A 22,429-nucleotide genomic window follows, 5' to 3' on the forward strand; every position below is an offset into this window, starting at 1 on the left:
TCGTCTGGGTTTAATAAAATGGAATCGAGTTTAAAATATGGTTTCTGAAACTAGTTTCCCTTTTTTTTCCTTCAACTTTCACAGTTCATTCTGGCTAAAGGAATAACGTTAACGGGTTGTAGCGTAATTCTGGGTGATTGTTTCTCTCGCTCTCTCCCTTTCTCTCTCCCTCTCTTTCTCTTTTTAGGGAAAAAAAATATCCTTAAGTGGAACTGTTGCAACAATGCTGTTAATATATTGTTCCAATTAAAGTCTTGAAATAAATAACAAACCACTTAATATGTGTTGTAAATGTCGTGCTGATTTAAGCATTGTTACACATAGATTACATCTCTTCAGGGGATGGATGGCTGGGTCCTCAATGGAGGTTTTCTCTTTGAGCGTGTGTGTGTGTGTGTGTGTGTGTGTGTGTGTGTGTGTACACTCACATGAGGTTGTGTGTGTTCCCCATTGTTCTTTTTTATTTGCTATAGGGTAAATTCCAAATAAAGACTTAAAGACTAAGGGAAAGTTTGATACCTGCAATACCAGTTTTTAGCATTACTGCATTACTGCCCCTGCAAGGAAAATAATTATTTCTGGCCATGTTCATTTAAAAAAAGAAACAAATCTATAGCAAAATTAGAGTATGCCCCTTATTTTAAGACGTAACCCTTTGAATGGGTTCTTTACACAGACCTTTTTATTTTAATGTAAGATAAGAGAGTTTAGTTTATGAACATGTGAGTAGCAAAACTATAATAAATATAATAGATACCTAATAACCTCTGGATGTTATTTGGTGAAGACCAACAAATTTCCACATATAACATATTGTGTATTCAGGTATGAAGCACAGATACTGTCTTCCTAACTTGTGGATTAGACATCATTGATTATTATTTGGAATGTCCATTTCTCATGTAAACGTTCTATCATTTACCAAGTTTGATGTTTTTTATTGATGACAGAATATGCCCAAACCTCTTCCCTTTTTTTGTAAATCCCACTGTGGTATATGTGAGGATTAATGAGAGAGGGAAATCTCATTGCAAGGGATCCATCAGACGACTAGGTTTAAATAACTCAAATTTATTTTGACTTTTTGCATTTAGACATTAGGAAATGACAAACAAAAGCAGTGGGCTCCAAGCATATATTTGCGTGAAATAACTTTTAGGAAAATTCCTGAAATATTATTTAAAGACAAATTAATTGTCAACCCCTCTTATATACCTCCTTCTTTGGAAAGTAAAATGCTGTTAATAGAGAAAGCTGGAGACACTACAAAACTTGTCATGTCCTCCAAATCAGAATTTAAATGAAATTGAATTATGATGAGTACAGTTTTAGTGTCAAGTTTATTTCCATTTTTTTAGAAGTGGATATTCTATGCATGACAGTTTTGTTAACTTAATTGGCCAGAATACATTAACAATCTGAATATCACTTCCTGCTATCCTAGATAAAGGCCCTGGATACTGTAGCTCTCTCTTCTCTCCTCCCTCTCTCTCTCTCTCTCTCTCTCTCTCTCTCTCTCTCTCTCTCTATATATATATATATATATGGCAATTCTAAAAAAGTTTTCTGTGAACATAGATAAACTAATATGAAAGGTACAAAATGAGCATGTGTGGCTTTTGATGAATTCTTGATTTCTAATAAGTAGCCTGAAGAGTTAATGATTTTTTGAAGAAAAACAGATTAATAATAATGAGTTAAACTATATGTGGGCTGAAACAGCTAACTAAGTAAGACGTTGTATAGTATTTGAAAGCCTGGACTTGGTGGTAGCTGGATTATATGGACTCAAATCCTCACTCTTCCACTTAATATCTGGGTCCTTGAGCAAGTTTATTAACCTCACCATGCATCAGTTTATCCATCTGTGAAATGGAGATGATGGTAATACCTTCCTCACAGTCTCGTAAGGATGACAGTAGTTAAGAAATGCAAAGTGCTTAAAACAGTGCCTGGTACCTAAGTACTGAAAAAGTATTCGCTATCATCATCATCATCATTATTATTACTATTTAATGAATCCAGTATGCTACTATTAAATCTCTCCACTTACCCTTTGAACTAGACATTAGAAGTCCTGGGTCTCAGATTCAGCTCCACACTGACTGGGCTTGTGATCTTCATTTAGCCTGTCTCAATCTTCTGTTTCCTTTAGCTGTAAAATTAGGGAAAGTTGAGAGATAATTTATGAGTCTAGTTACATGTTAGAACATAAACCTTTTAAAATAATTCAAAAGTCGACTGAGGATATCTAATGATGCTACGAAGAAAAAAAGTGATGCAGGGGAACGGAAGTCAAGGGCAGAGGGATTGAGAAGCATGGAACCTGTCCCCCACATCGTGCCCAAGAGAATTTTTCCTCCCATATGTAATGCCACAATATCTAAGAGGCCACAACATAAAATATTGGGGCCACCGTGAACAACCGAGGGTCACTATGGTCTAAAGCTGTGTTTAGAGTCCTTAGTCTTAGCTCCTAGCTCTCTTCGGAGAATAACTACTACCTAGAATTCCAAACGTGGAATGAGAGAGACCACGAACTTGTCTTCAGAGATCTTCGGCTTCTTCTCTCTGCACCATCAGGCTTCTTGGCTCACTAGAATATTTTAATCCATTCCATAGAATTAAATTCGTATTTTTAAAAAAAACAAGCAGAGGCATATGGAGTTTTCTCTTGGGAGCTGAAGTTGCATTTTCTTTTTCGGGGGGGGGGGTCTCTCCTGTCCGCTGACCACTACTGGTGACCCCATGCAAAACCAAGTGCTTCTCAGCTGGAGTCAGTGTGGAAAATAAAATACCCATGCACTACACAGTTTCCCTAGATGCCAGCACTGATGGTTTCTACTTATGAATGTTGAAAATATTTGACATTCTATCTGCTTAATGATAATAACACCTAACAGGTCCTGAGTACTTACTCTGAGCCAAGCTGGCTTCTAAATGCTTTCTAGATATTAACTTGTGGATTCCTTACCAAACCCTCTGAGGGCATTTGTCTTCCATGTCTCAGATGGAAAATAGGACAGAGAGGTGCAGGTCATACCGTGAGGAGGTGGCATAGCTGATGCTGGCATCCAAGTTTCCTCTGACTGGAGCACCCAGGCCTCTCGCAGTTACACCAGGACCCAGCTCCAACAATAAGTGCAATACAATAAATTTAAAAAGTGAAGTCAGGAAAGCTTCCCAACCAGCTATTAGGATTTATGACTACTAAATCGGACTATAAGATATATCTATCTGCCATCCGCCAGTTTTAAAAATAAGAATGCTTTATGCTTTGAATGGTGACTTCACATCTTGTTCTGATTTGAATTTCCCAATGACTTTGAGATGTAAGGAAAACACCCAGGTTTTGGAAAAGTACAAGTTAACACTTCCTTCTCTTGCTCGTAATTTTTACTTTAGGTCGTTTCTAAGGAAATTCACTCTGTGCTACTTACGTACTAGCAAGCTATGTAATAAAACCCACTAGCTCGTCTTAGGATACCAAGCCCAGATCTAATTTGATAACAGTGGGAGACTCTCTGGCTGGTATAGATCTCAGAGCCCTCCTTCAAGTTATATTAGGGGTGTTTCTATTATTCTACCACTGTGGCTTAGAACCTCTAATTCAATTAACAAAAGCAAGTCTAACCCCGTCACAGTTGGCCAAGAAACAAGTGACTCCTTCATGGAGGGGAGAGTCCTAGCTGTCTGGTCTAGCCGCCCTGCCTACACTTTGATTCACGCTGCATTGCCAGCCTTGGAGGACTGACATTTTATTTTATTAAGCAGGGCCGTCAAGCGCATATCTCCACTGGACAAAAAGGAAAAGGGAAGCTCAGAGTGGTTTGAAACTCCGAGTGAATTTTGAAATAGTAAATGGAGTTGAAGCTGGATTGACTCTGAATATGCATATTGTTTTCTATTTTAAAAAGTTGAAAAAAGAATGTTTATGTCTAAAATATATTTTGATATGTAATATCTTTTTAATCTTTGCCTCAAGAAAACAAATGACAATGCCAACAGCATTAAACAGAATTAATATATTATGGTTCTCTATTGCTATCAATTATAGCTCTACATATATGCATCCTTTTCATCTAATCAGGATGGCTTAAATCAAGACACTTATAACCCAAATTTTGATCACTATTAAAATATCTTAAAAGCTCAATATTTAGTGAAAAGAATTCCAAATTACCCTGGAAATAATGTGAGGTATACATACACACTGCAGCCCGTGACATCGTAAGATAGTATATTAGGCAGTCATGCAGCCAAGTCTAGATTACTTTCTTCCAGGTGTCTCAAGCCTAGGCTTTTCTCTTCACTTCTTTACCTGCAACATAAACTTTGGAAGTTAGGTCAAATGGCTTTCAACCCTCACTCCACCATTTAAGAGCAGCCCAAACTGGGCAGAGTTACTTAAAGGTTTTGAGCCTCAGTTTCCTTATCTTTAAAATGTGAGTAATAATTCCTGCCTTACAGCATTGCCGGGATTTAAGAAAATGTATGTGTTGTTCCCATCAGAAGGCATGGTTCATAGTAGTTGCTCTATAAATAATCTAGCTGCTGTTTCTGTAATTATTTCTACCTTTCTCTAATTTTCTGTATCTGTTGCTGATACTATCTCAAATCCAGTCAAGCTCTTCGTGATGAGATTGTACAGTTCTACCTTGGCCAGAAAGCAAATAATCAAGTGAAAAATGTATACAAAGGTCATTAGGGTATAGGGAGTGAGAAAGAGATCATGAGAAGAAAGTTGAGCTATCTCTTATTGTTTTCCTGAACCTGATATTTGAGGGGTAAGGGAGTAGCATGTGATGGTTTCATTTTCAGCATTAAGAGGCCGCATATTGTCATGCAACCAAAGAGAAGAAATGATACTCAGGAGTAAGATGTTGGTTGCAAAAGAAGCCCTTTGTCAATATGACTCACTGGCAAATATCCAAGGATGTACATTTCTAATTTCCTTTTACTCAATGAACGTTTATGCTTATGAAAAGAGCCTATAAGCATTGACTTGATTTCCCTACAAAACAAAACAAAATTGCCATTATGAAGATGATCTTGTTTTTGTTGAGTAGGTTAATTTCAGCACCCCCATCTGAAGGCATGCTACTGTAGCACATTGAAAAAAAATCTCACTAAAATTTAGGGAAAATCTTGTAAAAGAAGGACTCCCTCGAAAACCTAGTGTTGAGGAATCTGCCATTTCTTCCCACTGTCAGGGGAGCAGGGAAATAGTGCATATGGGTGTGTCCCTAGACAAGCAACCCAAGAACGGAACTGGAGAAAGCTGAGACAGAGATAGCAAATGTCTGGGCTGTCCTTCCTGGCACAAGTGTGTTTGTGACGGGCTCCACGTCTCATGCAATGGATTCAGCTGGATGGGAGCCTGGTCCATTACAAATGATGGAGGGAATGGAGAAAGTTGTTTCCCATGGAGAGGATGAAGTTCAGAAGGCAAAATGAATCTTCAGGAGAAACTTTCAGGCCTGCGTTACCCTGGAAATATAACACAGTCCTATTCAGCCCACAGAAGGATCCTCTTAGGCTCCACCATATAGTTTATAGTTCTCACGGTGCTAAAAGGAGCTTTTTAAAGAAAACCTTATAGATATTTTCCCACTAGAATGGGCCTCAGAAGCAAAGAAGATTTTCACTGTACTTAGAGGATATATTTGGTGTTTGCATGGGGAAGAGGAGTGAGGCTTAATCCAAGTGATTCCAAAACATTTCATGGTGAATGTTACAAAAAGGTCAAGTTCAGCTCAATAGAAGAAAAATCTTTGACAAATTACATCTATCCAAAAACTGGAATGGACTGGAGGTATTCCAGCAAAGGCTGAAGGAGCCCTGGTTGTGCATGTTCAGAAAATCTATATTTTGGAAACGTATTGGGCTAGAAACCTAAAATGCTATAAAAATATTCAATGAAAGAGGAGAGTCTTGGTATCAGAAAATACTGAAAAACAAAGTTGCATCGATTCTAAAATAATACATAGAAAGCGAAGCTAAACTGCCATGCTCTCCTCTCCACCATCCCACTTAAAACCCTGCCATTAACTTGGTGCTTGGTGCCCAGAAGACAGGAGCATGCACTGCGGACAGTGCTTTGCTTCCAGTGACTTCAGGAGGAGGCTAGCTGCAAGCAAGAACTGGATGATGGTTAAGCCACGTGTTTCTAAACCATGGGTTTCTAGTGGCCTAGAAGCATCCTGGTTTATCTGGCTCTGGTGGGAGCCTTCCCATAGCTCACCAGGTCTCCTCTGCTGATTTGTACTGTGGAACAGAGAGTATATTTCTCCAGTCTGTAATCGTAATGTCTCTGCTTTACCACTCTTCAAGAGGATGACTTTAATTACAGCTATGCCAGAATCATGTTTAATATCCTTGATCATAGGAAATTCTGTTGGCCTTTGCTTCTTGGTTTTCATTACCTGAATGCCCCCCATCCCCTTTCTTCACTCTGTAAACTCTGACTGATGCTTTAATTCTTAGCCCTCGAACCCTTCCCTGACCATTGCATGAATTCTTACCTGGATATTCTTCCGTCTCTTGTGCTTCCATGGAGCTGTGTATAGATCCCTACAGTAGAACATATGACCAGGACCTGCCACAAAATTTACACAGCCCAGTGCAAAATGAAGATATGGGTCCCTTGTTTATAAATTACTAGGAATTTTTTAATGGTGGCACAGAGCGTTAGATCAAGTGTGGGGACTTTTGTGATTGCACAGATGACATGTGTGTGAAACCAACCCTACTTCTGACACTGTAATCAGATTCTGTGTTCCATATTCTGTGTTGATTTCAGATCACTAATCACCAATCACCCTTTTTTGTGGTAGTATCAGAGTTCCATTGGGGGGGTTACTTCTTCCCCAATGTATATGTCTCAGTGCACCTATAAATCAAGGCCCCCAGCCTCTCCTGCTAAGGAATAGGCACATGACTAAACTCTATTAACTCCTCTCTCTCCTTCCCTCCTTCCCTCCCTCCCTTCCTTTCTCTTTCTCCCTCTTTCCCTCTCTCCTTCTCCTGAGTCTTGAATCTTGAACAGAAAGATACAAGAACAGGGAAAAAAATTGGAATGCATTTGTTCACTGGCAGCACCCTCCAAGACTGTTGAGAAGTTATTGGTACTTAAACCCTTAGACATGCTAGTTCTTCTTCTATTTTCAAGCCTGATTCTCCAGCCTTCTCGTTGATCCTGTGAGTGTCCCAAGAGCTTTCCAATAAATTTCTCTCCTGCTTAGGCAGCCAGAACCTGTATCTGTTGCTTGCAGTCAAAGAACCCTGTGAGTGATAGTATATCTCATTCTCTCACTGGACTGGGAGTTCTTTGGTCTAATTAAAATTATAGCATACATGCATTAACATACATACAGAAAAGTACAGAGTGTTTCACATATGGGATTTCTTTTAATTTTCAAAATGAGCCTTCAAGAGCTGTCACTATCTTCACTTTTCAGATGACACCAATGAGGTTCTGGGAGATCAAATAATTTTCTGAAAGTGTCCCGTTTACTTAGTTATGGAGTCAAGCTTTTCAGACTAAGTTTTTTTCTGACTCCCAAGACTACACTGTCCCATCATGTTTTGTTCTTTTTGCATCCCCATTGTCTGGCACATTGCTGGGCACATCGTATTCCCAGTAACTATTAAACAAGTGAATGAATAAAGAAAAGAAGGAATATTCCCACCCATGTCTTTGTCCAGTAGCAGTTCGTAACCCGTACCTAATGGTCGACAATTATAAAGTCAGATTTTTATCTTTTGCCTCTTTTATCATAATATTTTATTTGCCATTTACTACTATGAAAACATTGGCAGATTCATCACTTATTTCTAAAACTAACTTAGCATACCAATATCTCAATTTATTTCATGATATTTTTTTTTTAGCAGTTCACTGTGACTGCCACTTTTCAGATCAAAGGCACAATGATTGGCGCAAATATATATCAGTTCTTGACTGCCAAGGAACAAACTGCAACTTTAACTATTCTGGCCTTTACTTTAATAGGGACGTTCTCAAATGATTGCCCTTTACCCATAAATCTTTGCAAAATCAATAATGTGGAAGGGGTAAAGGTATATAGAGTCTGAGAGTCTGCCTGAAAATGTAATTGTGCCATGGTCCGACAGCCTTGAGGAGAACCAGACAGACAAGAAGGTAGCTAGAGCAGTTCAAAATTCTACATGGGATCTGTCTATCATATAAACAGAGCAAATACATCTGGCAGGTAAAAACAAAACCCATTATTTCCCCCCTTATGTGTGTCTAAACAATTCAATGTAAATAAGATGTTACTGAGCAAAGGACTAATCTTTACTGTTCCGTGTACAGGTTCGGAGGTAAAAAAAAAAAAATTAATTAATTACAAAAGCTTGCAAACAATGTAAACAGCATTAAGCGCAGTAATTATAAGATAAGCACTGAAGCAATTTTCAGTTGATTAGGGGTGGGTGTACAGAGGTAAACCTACAGTTTGCCTGCTGGTGCAAGAATGGCTTAGGTGCCAATTAGTGGTTATTGCTACTAATTATTAAAAACATTTTTAAGAGTAATTAAAAATTAAATGCACCTGGGCTTCCCTGGTGGCGCAGTGGTTGAGAGTCCGCCTGCCGATGCAGGGGATGCGGGTTCGTGCCCCGGTCTGGGAAGATCCCACATGCCGCGGAGCGGCTGGGCCCATGAGCCATGGCCGCTGAGCCTGCGCGTCCGGAGCCTGTGCTCCGCAATGGGAGAGGCCGCAACAGTGAGAGGCCCGCGTACTGCCAAAAAAAAGAATTAAATGCACCTGTATGATGTCTCATAACTGTGTGGTGGTAAATTGCTCTGATTTTCCATATCTGTCACACAGGAACTACTCAGTAAGGTGGAGAAGCTTTATGACACCTAGTATCAGAAGCCAAACTATATATGCATATGCCTTCTCTGTGCAAGCATTGCTGGAGCTCAGTTTTTCTGCTCAAAAGTTTCTATGAATGAATGCTACTAGGTCAAGGTCATTACAGTGCTAATGAGGACCATAGCTGAGGGCTTAATCCTTTACTTCTGACATTAGTTATATCCTCGTTGTGATAAAATTCTGTTGAGAAACTAAAGAAGTTAAGGAAAGATAAAGCTTAGCCTCTCTGAGACCACACTTTCCTTCTTAAAAGCTGTGCCAGAGAGGACAACTTCAGAATTCTAGTACAAATACTGGGATCTCACCATTAGCTCTGTGACCATGGGTACATCACTAATCCTCCTGGTATCGGCTATTTTACCTTCAAAGCACAGAGGTAGATTAACTGCCCTTGCAAGTTCCTTCCAGTGTTAAAAATCTGTGTCCTGATTGGGCTGATATTCATATGACATGAACAAGAAGAAATGGATAATATTTACTGAGTGTTCATCCAGTCTCAGGCTTTTCCATCAGTGGGTCAGATCTTTGGCTGTGCTCCGGAATTACCTGGAGATCTTTTCAAAACTATGATGCCAAGGCCCGTTCCCCAGAGATTCTGATTTAATTGAATGGAGGTGGGAACAGGGCATCGGTAGCTTTTCAAAGCTCTCCAGGTGACTCTAATATGCTTAGAAAGTTACAAATTACCAACATGCTTTCCATACATAAGATCACTAGTTCTGATATTTTAAAATACTCTGTGAAGTATGTATTTTTGTCCCCATTTTACAGATGAGTAAACGTATTTAGGGACTTTGTGTCTATCATAATATAAATGTGTCAGAGACAGGATTGAAATTTTGGAAAACTGACATTTTCCAAGCTTCTCTGATCCAAAGATCCTGGCTTCTCTTAACCTTAAATATACTAGCAATTTTATATGTTGTTGATTGACTTTCTGCGGTCTCTCCTCTTTGGTTACTATTTGTGTTATTGTAGCACACATCATTAAATGCCTTTCCTTTAAATTTCCTTATAGTTCTTGGATATGTAAATGAATCGTACACAAAATAAGGGTCATGAATTTGCTTGTCATTCCCATAAAGGATTCTTTGACACACTGCAAAACAAAATGTTGGCAGTCCAGGTGTGATGTTCTTAAAAGAGCAATCAGGGCTTCCCTGGTGGCGCAGTGGTTGAGAGTCCGCCTGCTGATGCAGGGGACACGGGTTCGTGCCCCGGTCCGGGAAGATCCCACATGCTGCGGAGCGGCTGGGCCCGTGAGCCATGGCCGCTGAGCCTGCGCTTCCGAGCCTGTGCTCCACAACGGGAGAGGCCACAACAGTGAGAGGCCCGCGTACCGCAAAAAAAAAAAAAAAGAGCAATCAGCCTCTTTCAATAGCTGACGGAGCCCGAAAAATGGTCTCCTCTCCTCAGGAAGAGGAGGCCTGAGAGACTTCTGCTGTCTCACTACAGCCAACTACACAGGAGGTGATGAAGGAACACACGGGTGTGAGCGGCCAATGGGAAAAGAGGGGAATTTCTATTAACCTCTGCCTCAGGCCTTTTAGGTTTGGTTTGTGTTGTGTTCATCTTAAGGCCATAACCTCTATTTCTCATGATTATCTCCCTGGCCCCAGGACATCCCTACCACTTATTTAGTTATTATCTCCACTGGAAATCTACTTATCTTTTAAAAAGGCAGGAAACAATTTATGTCCCACCATCATTCTATTTACAATCTTAATCCTACACAGCCAAGGTAAAGAAAAAGAGTCATTACCTGTACGTATTGGCGAGTCTACTATTTGATACATTATTGGAGCTTAAAGATACAGATAACAGCAGCAAAAAACAAAAATGCGCTTCACACAGCATTTACTGCTCTTCTTTTGATTGGAGCTCCTGCTACGTACCTGAAAGCAAGAAGGAGTAGTATTTTCACGCCAGCATATAATTGGCAGATCCATATTTTGTTTTTGCTTGTTTCTTTCTTTCAGCAAAATCAGCCTGCCTTCTTTCTGACTTTCCCTGCCAAGCATATCGAATTGTGTGAGGTTTATGGATGTACAATCATTCCTGGGCAACCTGAAAGCCAGGGGGATGACAAGGAGATACTGCAAAACAAAATTTACAAAAAAAAAAAAAATGGTAAAAGTATGAGTGAATACTAGAAGACAGATTTGAGATAATTATTGGAGAGATGGCAGAGTATATCAGCCATGATTTGTTTTGCCAGGTTGTCGTTTCAAAGATAATGAAGAACTATTAAATCAATTTCTTTTTTTTTAATCCCTCGGGGAAATGAGTACACAGATATTAAAGAATAAATGAAATGAATACACAGATACTAATTATAAATACTAATTATGATAAGTTTGAACAGCTAGCTACTTTAGACAACACTGGAAATATTCGCTATGCAAATGCATAAACTCTACCCAACGGCTTTCTAGATCCCTGGCATTAGGTCCAGAACTATTGTGCAGAAACAGGATGGTGGCTCAACTTGGTTGGGGGTCATTTTTATTGCCAATTTAACTCGTGTTAAATTAGTGGGTATTTAACTATCACTAAAACAATTTAGGGCTCAATTCACCAAAGTATCATTTTTACTAATATTTTAGTGAAAAGTGAAGAATTACTCCTCCCCATGCTGTCCTGTGATGCCAGAGGCACCACTCTCTCTAGTCTATAGTAATGAAACTCGCATTGCCAAGGGTGGGCTGCTTGCCTACCAAGGAAAACAATACTCTCCTTGAGAGTTTGGTATCCTGCTGTATTTTATTGCTGTAAAACCGTTTTACCATCCCTCTTCACTGAATGAGATTTTTAAAAAATTCCTAAATCATGAGCCAAATTAGCCTAATCCAATCCAGTATTTCATGGAAGACCTTCAATGTAGGATTGTTACATCAAACTACCAACTTTTCGTTTCAGGAAAGAAAAAAAAAAAAAAAACATATTTCTCTACCAACAAGAAACATGATCCACTCCACATTCAGAAAGATTTACAAATGCCACAACACAGTTATCTACCAGCAAACATATCATTTCTTTGTTTTGTAGGACACCAAGGATGAATTATTCATGAGCCCCCATTTCAGATGCTTATTGTGTCTGGTGGCAAAGGCTCCGCCCGCTCAGCCTCAGGAAAGCTCCAGCACTTTGCTGCAGGCACAGTGCTCTGTGCCATCCAGGGACCAGCCGCGTGCTCTCGAGTTACTGGAGCAGCGCATGCGGTTCCAGTGGCCTCAGCTGTGGAGACAGCTGTTTGCCCACAGTCTGCGATGGCAGAAATGTGTGGTAGGCTTCCCCCTAACAGCATGCACCCCCCCCCACACACACACCCTCACACACTCCCATGCCATGCATCATACATCATACCACCAAGGGGTTGCAAAGAAGCCCCATGATTTGGGGACCAGAATGAGCGATGCACCACAGTTTAGAATAGCTCTTTATCTTGTATGGAAAATTATTGGATAGTAGGCTGTACAGCCTCAGAATCTAAACCCTTCTTGTAATTTATGTATCAAAAGGTTTGTGCATGCGTGAAATTCAGAATGATTTATTGTTTAGTTATTGCCTTATTTACTTAATGGATTGATTGATGTGCCAGGATCCCACAGACAGCAGAAGCTTTTTTTTTTTTTTTTTTTTTTAAGATTATTTTAAAGGAAAGAGGTGGTTGTCAGGAGTTTCACCAACACAGTCAACGCCTCCCTACTGGTGTGTATTCACAATGAATTCCTTTTGGCTCTTGCTACCTGTCTGTGGCTATTCGTTGACACAAAATACTGCACCTTGCACACAATAGGAAGTGTTAGAGATGGAAAAAAAATTAGGCGTGGAAGGGTAAACTACGGGGAGAAAATCTGAATGGAACACCAGAGCTTCAGCCAATATAAGCATCTATACTAGGCAATCCCTTATGTGGAGCTTGGGCTGCAAGCGATAGAAAAACTCCTCTACAATGGGTGTTATTAAAATTCCATGTGGCATCATTTCTTCACAGAAGAGGGAGGTGCAGACAGAAAAGTCCCACAATTTGAATTCCTCTCGTAGACCTCGGGTCATCTGTTTATCTTTCGGACACTGACTTACTTTCATTTTGTAAGGGCATGCTACACCTGAATTGGTCAATGTAATAAAATAAAATTCTCCATAAACGTTGAAAAGGTAGTTACAAGAAAATTTTCACAAACCTCTTACTAGCACGGCCCTTGAATGCTATTTGTTACTTTATAAGGGAGCTCAGGACAGGAGAAGGGTGGACCCATTTCTAGAAATGGGATGTTGAATTTCTCTAGACTTTTATTCACTCAGTGTTCTATGCGTGCAATGTTTACGTAAGATCTTTGTACCCTCATTCCCAACCGAGCTCTAATTTGACATAATGCGGCGTAGAATGGCACCAGTCATCGGGCTTGCATCAGAAATGCATTTTATTTGGATTCAATTCAGACTCTTAACGAACTGATTCCTGTAAATGCAGCAGATGGGAGTGAGGCAAATGGGAGCGTGTGTGCGGCCTCACACCCAGCATCACTGCTGCTTCCCTGTGCTAAAGCCTTTCCTGAGTTAGCTGGTTAGTTAGTTAGCTAATTAGTTAGGCACACTCCAGCTGAAACTTTTCATTATAATTAACACATTTATCCTAACAGTCCACCAAACTGAGGCATGAAAAGCTACCGTCCAGCCAAGGCAATTCGATTCTTTCGTTTGCTTTCTCTCTCCTCCTGATAAATGCACTGAATGTTGCCAGAGATGGTCTAACGGTTTATAAACCTGGCAAAGCTGTAGCCAGAGCTTCTTTTCTAAAAGTCAATTAAAAATGCTAGTTGCACTGTAAACAGAATTCTCCATAGAAGAATGCCACGCAGTGCCCAGAGTGGTCTCTTAATACAAAATATCAATCTGATTTTCCTCAGGAGATTTGCTCTCCTTTTGCAATGCAAATATTTTCAAGTGTACTAAACACGTTTTAGCACCTCAACATAGGCACTAAAACTATTTGCATGCAAAATTACCCAGAGTAGGCAGACAGGCACAAGCTTATGCTAGCACCATATGTGCTGAAGAATTTGAGCCAGGAAACAACTAGTATCTGGACGTTATTTACAATTTAAATTTAATTTTACATTATTATTCAAACCAGAGCTTATATATAAAGTCTCTATTAAAATTAATGTTTCACATGGAACAAAATTTCACCTAAAGTTACATGTTTAATAGTACTGGGCTTTTTTGTTCCAGCTGTCTAAACCACTCAAGAAGGACAATACGGGCACTTTTGTCCCTTGCCTTCCAACTCTACCTGCATGCGTGGTTCATTTTTCCCTCTAACAAATTCTCTCGGAAAGAGCAGCAAAATTAATGTTGATTGGAAAGCCCAGAAAGCAACACAAAACAGAGACCAAGCCAGACACATGGAAGCGCAGAAGTGATTTGAAGAACTACACACCACTTGGAAATAGCGTAGAACATTGTTCACATTCAGATTTAAAAAAAAAAAAAAATCTTTTTTTTTCTTCCTAAGAAACTCCCTTTCATGTTTTTTGAACATGAGCAATGACTCCGGTTTAGCATTTAGTTTGCAAATTGCAATGTGTCATAGTGTCGCAAGAAAATAGCACTTCTTTATGTACTCTGGAATACTGTTAACCCTTTATCTCCATTATGCTTTTAGAGCACCTTGATGGAGAAATCCGAAATCTGTTGGCAGTGTTTGGATGGTGTATTTAAAAATTACTTGTTAATGCAGATCAAAATAGAACTCTACTTTCTTCTTTCTCTCTTCAGGTAATTTAGCATTTCAAGTTTGGTGAGATTTCATGTCTTTCATCTCATTGTTTTAAATGTTTACAGTTTATTTTTATGTTCATTTTAGGAGAAATATATTCAGCTGAATCAGAATGAGTATTTCTAACCCACAGCTATAGAAATAAATTTAAAGTGGAGGGAATATAAGAAAAATCAATATACTGTATTTCATCACAAGGGCCACGTCAGATATGCCCAGAATCTTAACTACAGAGAGTTCTTTCCCTTGGATTAGAGATACTCAAATTTTTTATAAATCTAGCATATATAATTTTTCTTTGAGTACTTCAAGTATTGTTCTCAGTTTAACAGCTTTTTGCTTTCTCTTTCTTTCTTCCTTTCCTTCTTTCTTTCATAAGAAGGAGAAGCTGCTTTCTTTCTTGACTTGCAATCAGCCTTAGAAATGTTGAATCATTGCCTAGGTGCATGAACTCAATTCTGAGTAGCTTTAATTTAGAGCTGCCAACATTTCTATAACATAAGCTCTCTAAAAGAGGCCCACAGAAGAACCAGAAATCTGTGGTTGTGTAGAAAGTTGAATGGGAATGGAAAATCTCGTTTACACGTCTATCCTTGCATATTAATATCATTACATTTAAAGGCTGGTTTGATTTCAAACATTGAATTAATTAAGGGAACTTCCAGGTCGAGTTATAAGGCCAAATCAAATGCCAACAGCTCCCTCTACTGGCTACTGGAGGAAATCATTTGATCTCCATCAATGAAAAAGAAATTTGCTGTTTATTTAAGAAGCATCTTCATCAAATTAAATTTTTTGCAAAACATAGAAGCTTCTGGGGAAAGCTGGAAAATGTTCACTTGTAGTGATATAAAGAAAAACACTAAGAATTATAGAAATAGAAGTTGACAGTCATGTGAATTTTCTGCTATCAGTAAAGAGTTCCTGCCTCCACTAAAAGAACATCTGATTATTCTCTTGCCCAGCACCCTCTATTATATAGAGTTTGGGTTAAGGTTAAAATATAATTAGGGCTAGGTTTAGGTTTGCGTTTTCCCAAATCTAACACAAATATTAAATTTATTTTCTGGAAGTTGACAAATCTTAATAGAAGCTAAATATTTTTCATGATATTTCTTTGTCACTTGCTGAATTTTAAAAAAGAAAAAAACCAAGACTATCTTTATTGTTATTTCAGTGAGAATAAATAGAACACTTTTAACTTGTATATCATTTGGAAGCAAAAATGTTGGCTTCTTTTATTTAAACTCTAGCATTTGATATAACAAGTAGCTTAATTAGAGCTATAAAAGTAAAACATGTAAAAAATAAGCTGCGTTTTCCTCGCAGACTCTGTGCCTCAGCCTTCATGGAGACTACTATCTTCCACCACCTGAAATAATCAATCTATTGGGTTTCACTCATTTAGCGCTGTCTCTCCCTTAAGTCTCCCCCAACCCCTCTGCAACACTTGGCCACATTTTCACGCAGCCATATTCCCTGAACATAAATGGAAAATGTAACAGCATACTCAGAACTTTTCAAATCCCACTCATTTCAACAAGTGAGACTTGACAAGGTTGATATGATAGGCGCATGCGAGAAGTTTTAGAATTTTGACGTAAATGCACCGTGAAGGAAAAAACCCTTCTTTTTTAGAAGGGAAGAAATACAGCACTGCAGAGGCATCAACATCCCATTCTATGGGTGGGCCTTAACAATGCTGTCCCCAACCTCCAGCCCAGTTTACCACATAATTTGAAAACAAACATGTAATTTTTGAGAGATTACCAAGATAGAATAATTATTTCCCTCTCTCTACCAACCTGCCGTTCCCCCTTCCCCCTCCACCCACCCACACAGCCTCGAAATATATGTATGTATCCTTCATCTTTGGGAATAGGGCCATTTCTTTTAAAAGAACCATCCTGCATCTTAAACTTGATATCTTAATTTAGGAAATCACACTTATTTCCTAAAGCACCCATAATTGGTGTCAAAAGCCTCAGAGAATCTTTTTATGATAGGTTCTTCCTTGTTTAACGATATAATTATTGTTGAATTACAGTACATATTGGCATGCAGTATTTTTCGGGATTTTCTTATTTCACTAATTCTCTTCTAACACTAATTCTATTTTAGAAGTTGAATTTTTGAAACATTCAGTTAAAAATGTGGTTTCGGAGTCAGGCAGTTCTCCTGTATTCAAATCTCACCTCTGTCATTTACAAACGTGTAACCTAAGGTAAGCCACTTAAACTCAGGGAGACTCAATTTCCTCTTTGGTTAAGAGAGAATAATAATACATCTCTACCCCACTGGGTAACTCACTGAGGTTGCCTTGAGATAACATGTGTAAGATGCTCTAGCAAAATGGCACATAACAAACAACCAACGTTGCTATTCCTGCTTAATAAACAAGAAAAAGAAGTCGTATGTGAATGAAACAATGTAACTGGTCATTTGATTTCCTGAAAACAAATGCCACCATAGTCAACCAAGGGAGCATTGAATACCAATGGCTTTGACTAGAAAACTGAAAAGAAGACATTATCTAAAACAAGGATTCAGATTTGATGGGTGAAGCAACCATGCTTCTTACCTGGGAGAGCACAGCAGAGTTCTTCCCTGTGATGGGACAGGCACTGGTTTGCAGTGGGGCAGTAAGTTAGAACGTAGAACCAGAGAATAAAGTTGTCCTTCAGGGCTCATCTGGAGGGAACATCTACTGGACAATGGGTCCACAAAAGATGATGAATCATTGGCAGAATCCTTTGAGAATCCAAGCTTTGGAAGTGGATAGACCTTGCTCCAGTCCCACCACTGGGCAACTTTGAGCTGTGTGACCTTAAGCCCATTTCCTCACATGGTCTGAGCTTCAATTTTCAATTCTGAAAAATAAGGATATTGTCTAATTCACAGAGCTGGGTGAGAATTTTGATCACAGATTATTGTAAAAGATTCTACACGGTCCGGCTCCTCCTTTCCTCTGCAGCTCTTCTGCTTCAGTCCTCATCTTTGCTCCTTCTGCTGCAGACGAAGGGGCCTTCTTGGAAGCCTGAGGTCCTCATTCTTGCCGTGTCCCTCACAGTGCGTCATCTCTTTAATGGCAGCTTCTTCATCATATCTTAGCTCGGTCATCCCTTTCTTGTGGAGGCCTTCCTTGATCTTGCTGAGTGGACCAAATTCCCTCTGTGTCTTCTTCAACTACCTTATAGTTCTCCTCCATCGTGGTGCTTATCACAGGTTTAATTTAGTTTGATTGACTGTCTTCCTACTAGACTATGAACCACTTACTAAGGGCAGGAAGTGGCCGGGGTTTTTTTCACCATTACCTCCTCCATGCCTGGTAAAGAATAGGTACCTAATAATTACTGTTGAACAAATAAATAGAAATCCAACACATAAGAGATACTTGGAAAATGGTCATTACTACTACAAAATCTTAGCATCAGAGGGAGCTTAGAGGTCCTCTAGAGATTAGTCCAAATCACTTTTGCTTCCACTATGTCTCCACCACGTTCACACCCTCTTTAGATCCATGAGCAAGGAATCAAGATCTCAAAAATCAATGGATGCCTACTAAAGTCTACACTTATTATCCAATGGCATCCACATTTCCCTTGGTTCTCCTAAATCACATTCCCTTTTATAATTAAAACAATGTCTCAGTTGTAAAGAGCTATGAGTGTGATGACAGTAACTCTGAACCATGCCCTCCAATAGGGGATTTTATGCAGTGATGGGACTGGAAATTATTTACTTTGGGAAGAGAATCCTGTTGGGATTTCTGCACAAGCCTTTGTATACTGAGAGATGCTGCGCATATTTATGGGGCTGGGGGGTCCTAGAGCTGCATTTTCAGATGTTCCTTATTTCTCTATTTGTATATTTATTCAACTCCCCACCTTCTGGAAATTCTGTCAACTGGGTAGAAATGGTGATAATGGCTGGGAAACATTTTAGCGCCATAATAGAAGTCACTAGAAGTGTGGTAACGCAAGAAAGAAAATGTAGTGGTAAAACCATAGAAACATTTAACAAATTGTTTTCCACTAATTAAAAAAAAAATAACCCTTGGAGACTTGAAGGGCAGGAAATGCTGCCACTCTATTGCCTTTTTAGTCAAATGCCTTCATAGGCATATCCCTTTAACATATATTATTAATATTGATCCCGCAGGGCCTGAAACAGTTTCCACCTCATCCCTGTTCTAACTACCCCAGGACACTCTGACCTTCTTTCTGAATTCCCATTATGCCTCTTTGCACTCTTTACTCTTTTGTGAATTGTTTTTGATATTCATTTTTCTCTCTCAATTAGCTTGGAAGTAGGGACCCCTTGGAGGAGGGCTTGGGACTTTGGAAACACATATGGATTTTGGAAGAGCAAAATCCGATTGGAATTCCATTTCTTTACCCTTACTACCAGGATCTATGCCTCATTTAGAGCTATCTGACCAAATTATTAGAATTAAAATAGACGAAATGTGGTGAAGTAGCAATAGTTTACCTTATCACCCTGCCCTCATCATGTCCTTGGTTACAAATTTAGTTAAATTCATTTCAATACTTTTTATAAAACTTTTGTATATTTGTTTTTACTTTCTGGTTAGGAAACATAGACAAGTTCTTTTAGAAAATTTGAACAATTCAGAAAACTATAAAAGAAGAACTTACGAATTAGCAGCTGCCATGTTTGAGGGCTTACTGTGTGCAGAAACTGTGCTGTCTGTTGTGTATTTCTATTACCCCTTTTAATTTTGGCAGTAGCGCAGAAGGTAGATAGTAATATTCCCATTTTACATGTGAAACAACAAAAGTAAAGGATCCCTGAGGGTATACAACCAGTGATGGATTTGGAAATCAAATCCAGCCGCTCACTCCATAGCATAACCATAATACTAAAGTAGTTACTAAGATTATCCATAAATCAACCATGTCCCATCATAGAGGGAAAATCCATGCTATTCATTTTTTGTAGATTTAATAATATTTCCTTCCAATTACATGTACACACACACACACGGCATGCACACACATATAGGGGGAGCTGTGCAGTATTTTTAAAATAAAAATTGGGATCATACCATATGTACAGTTTTTTTCATTAACGTATATTTGGCATTTTCATGGCATAAAATTTATTCAGATATACACCTTTAGTAGTGACTATGTAAGCATTTTTTTACCCTCATTGAACCATCTTTATCTTGGACTTTCAAATGATTCCCAATCCTTAGCATGTAAGTTTTCTCCAGGTTAAATATACTGCATATTAGGATTATGTACATTATAATCTCCAATGTATAAATTAGTTCTCATAGGAAGGAGATAATTAGGTAACCGCCCAGATGTACCACTTGTGATTTAGACCTTGTAAAAAACAAAAGACTTTTATAATAATCCTCCAACCCATTCCATTATATCATTTCATTTCTTAATAATGATGAAAAAAAAAGACAATCCACTTAATCCAGTTCTGCCCACAGTACCAAAGTGCCTGGAGGCCAAGAATGAACCCTCATACATCATTTCACCAAGTTTGGTCACTGGGCTAAGAAAGGCAATGTGGTGTCACAGAGAGGAGTTGGACCTGTAGACAAAGGTCTGGGACCCTAACCATTGTCACCATTTATTACTGTGACTGTATTCTGAGCAAGGAAAATTGATTGTTGTAAGCCTCAGTTTCTTTGTTGTAAATTATAATAGCAATACATTCTCTCCTGTCTTGGAGGGTGGTGGTGAGAATTAAATGCTAGAACAGTCTGTACACACTGTATTTTATTATTATTATTATTTAGGCTTGTCTAAACAACCATACACTTACTTAGAAAGAAAAATCACAGAAAATTTTTGGGTCCATCCTTTTCAATGCATAGAAATGTCTACAAAATTCACAGAAGCGCTATTTGTTTTGAAAAAAAAAAATTTGTGGACCATTTGTGCCCCATGGAAGAGAGGAATGTATCAAGAATGGGAATTGACTTTATTTTTAATAGAACACATTTCTTATGATCCTTGATTTTTTTTTTTCTGTTGTTGAATTCTATTAGAAACTTAAAACCACTTCTGTGTTTCTCATCATCTCTACTTTTCCTCTTCTTGGGCCCATGACACAAAGCCTCATGCTCTTTAGAAGACAGAGTAAACAAAAATTAGTCAGAATTCCTCCCTTTAAGGCAGGCTTGGTGCCCTCTCTGGCCTCTCTGTGGCTCGTATGGGTTTTTTGTGGCTTAGAGCAGAATGTCTGGCCTGGAAAGCAGAAGGCTTTTAGCTGGCTCTTGGCATGCGTGTTTTGGGACCCTTCTCTGCTCATCATCAGTCTCGGTCACCCTGCATTTCTCTTGACACCTGGACACTGACCTACCATGTAACTAACCACATTGTATAAAAATCCAGTGAAGGGTGAACCTTCTCACTAGTGTGAGTTTCTAGGGTCCTTCTCATGAAAAACGTTGGTTAGGGCTTCCCTGGTGGTGCAGTGGTTGAGAGTCCACCTGCCCATGCAGGGGACACGGGTTCGTGCCCCAGTCCGGGAAGATCCCACATGTCATGGAGCGGCTGGGCCCGTGAGGCATGGCCGCTGAGCCTGCGCGTCCGGAGCCTGTGCTCCGCAACGGGAGAGGCCACAGCAACTTTGGTCAGAGAATCATACCACAACTGTTGTAGGAAGGGGGGACCCCTTCCAGGGCCCGAGAGTGGGCTCTTGTCTAACACTCGGAAATGAATTGTCCGAGGAGACACACGTGCTGACAAAGCAAGAGACTTTATTGGGAAGGGGCACCCGGGTGGAGAGTAGGTGGGTAAGAGAACCCAGGAGGACTGCTCTGCCACGTGGCTCACAGTCATGGGTTTTATGGTGATGGGATTAGTTTCTAGATTGTCTCTGGTCAGTCATTCGGACTCAGGGTCCTTCCTGGTGGCGCACACATCACTCAGCCAAGGTGGATTCCAGCGAGAAGGATTCTGGAAGATTGGTAGGACATATGGACTGGCATCTCTCTTTGACCTTTCCTGAATTCTTCTGATTGGTGGTGGCTTGTTAGTTCCGTGTTCCTTACCAGGACCTCCTGTCGTAAAATAACTCATGCAAATGGTTACTGTGGTGTCTGTCCAGGGTGGGTGGTTTAGTCAGTGTTTCCCCTAACACAACTGGTATGTTAGCTGTAATGTCTGTTCTCTTATTTTTTTCTGAAAAATTTCCTTGTCACATTATTTTCATTCTCTCAGTGATTATTTGGGAATATAACGCTTGAGTTGAGAATTCTCTTAGGGTTATCAGAATGCTAATCTGGGCCTGCACGGTGTGATATGGGCTTTATCGCTTTCTTTATTGAATTTCCCCCTGTATTTTTTTTTTAACATCTTTATTGGGGTATAATTGCTTTACAATGGTGTGTTAGTTTCTGCTTTATAACAAAGTGCATCAGTTATACATATACATATGTTCCCATATGTCTTCCCTCTTGCGTCTCCCTCTCTCCCACCCTCCCTATCCCACCCCTCCAGGCTGTCACAAAGCACCGAGCCAATATCCCTGTGCCATGCGGCTGCTTCCCACTAGCTATCTACCTTACTACATTTGTTAGTGTGTATATGTCCATGACTCTCTCTCGCCCTGTCACAGCTCACCCTTCCCCCTCCCCATAACCTCAAGTCCGTTCTCTAGTAGGTCTGCGTCTTTATTCCTGCCTTACCCCTAGGTTCTTCACGACATTTTTTTTTCTTAAATTCCATATATATGTGTTAGCATACGGTAT

Source organism: Tursiops truncatus, chromosome 6, assembly GCF_011762595.2.
Source record: "Tursiops truncatus isolate mTurTru1 chromosome 6, mTurTru1.mat.Y, whole genome shotgun sequence".
NCBI classification, from domain to species: domain Eukaryota; kingdom Metazoa; phylum Chordata; class Mammalia; order Artiodactyla; family Delphinidae; genus Tursiops; species Tursiops truncatus.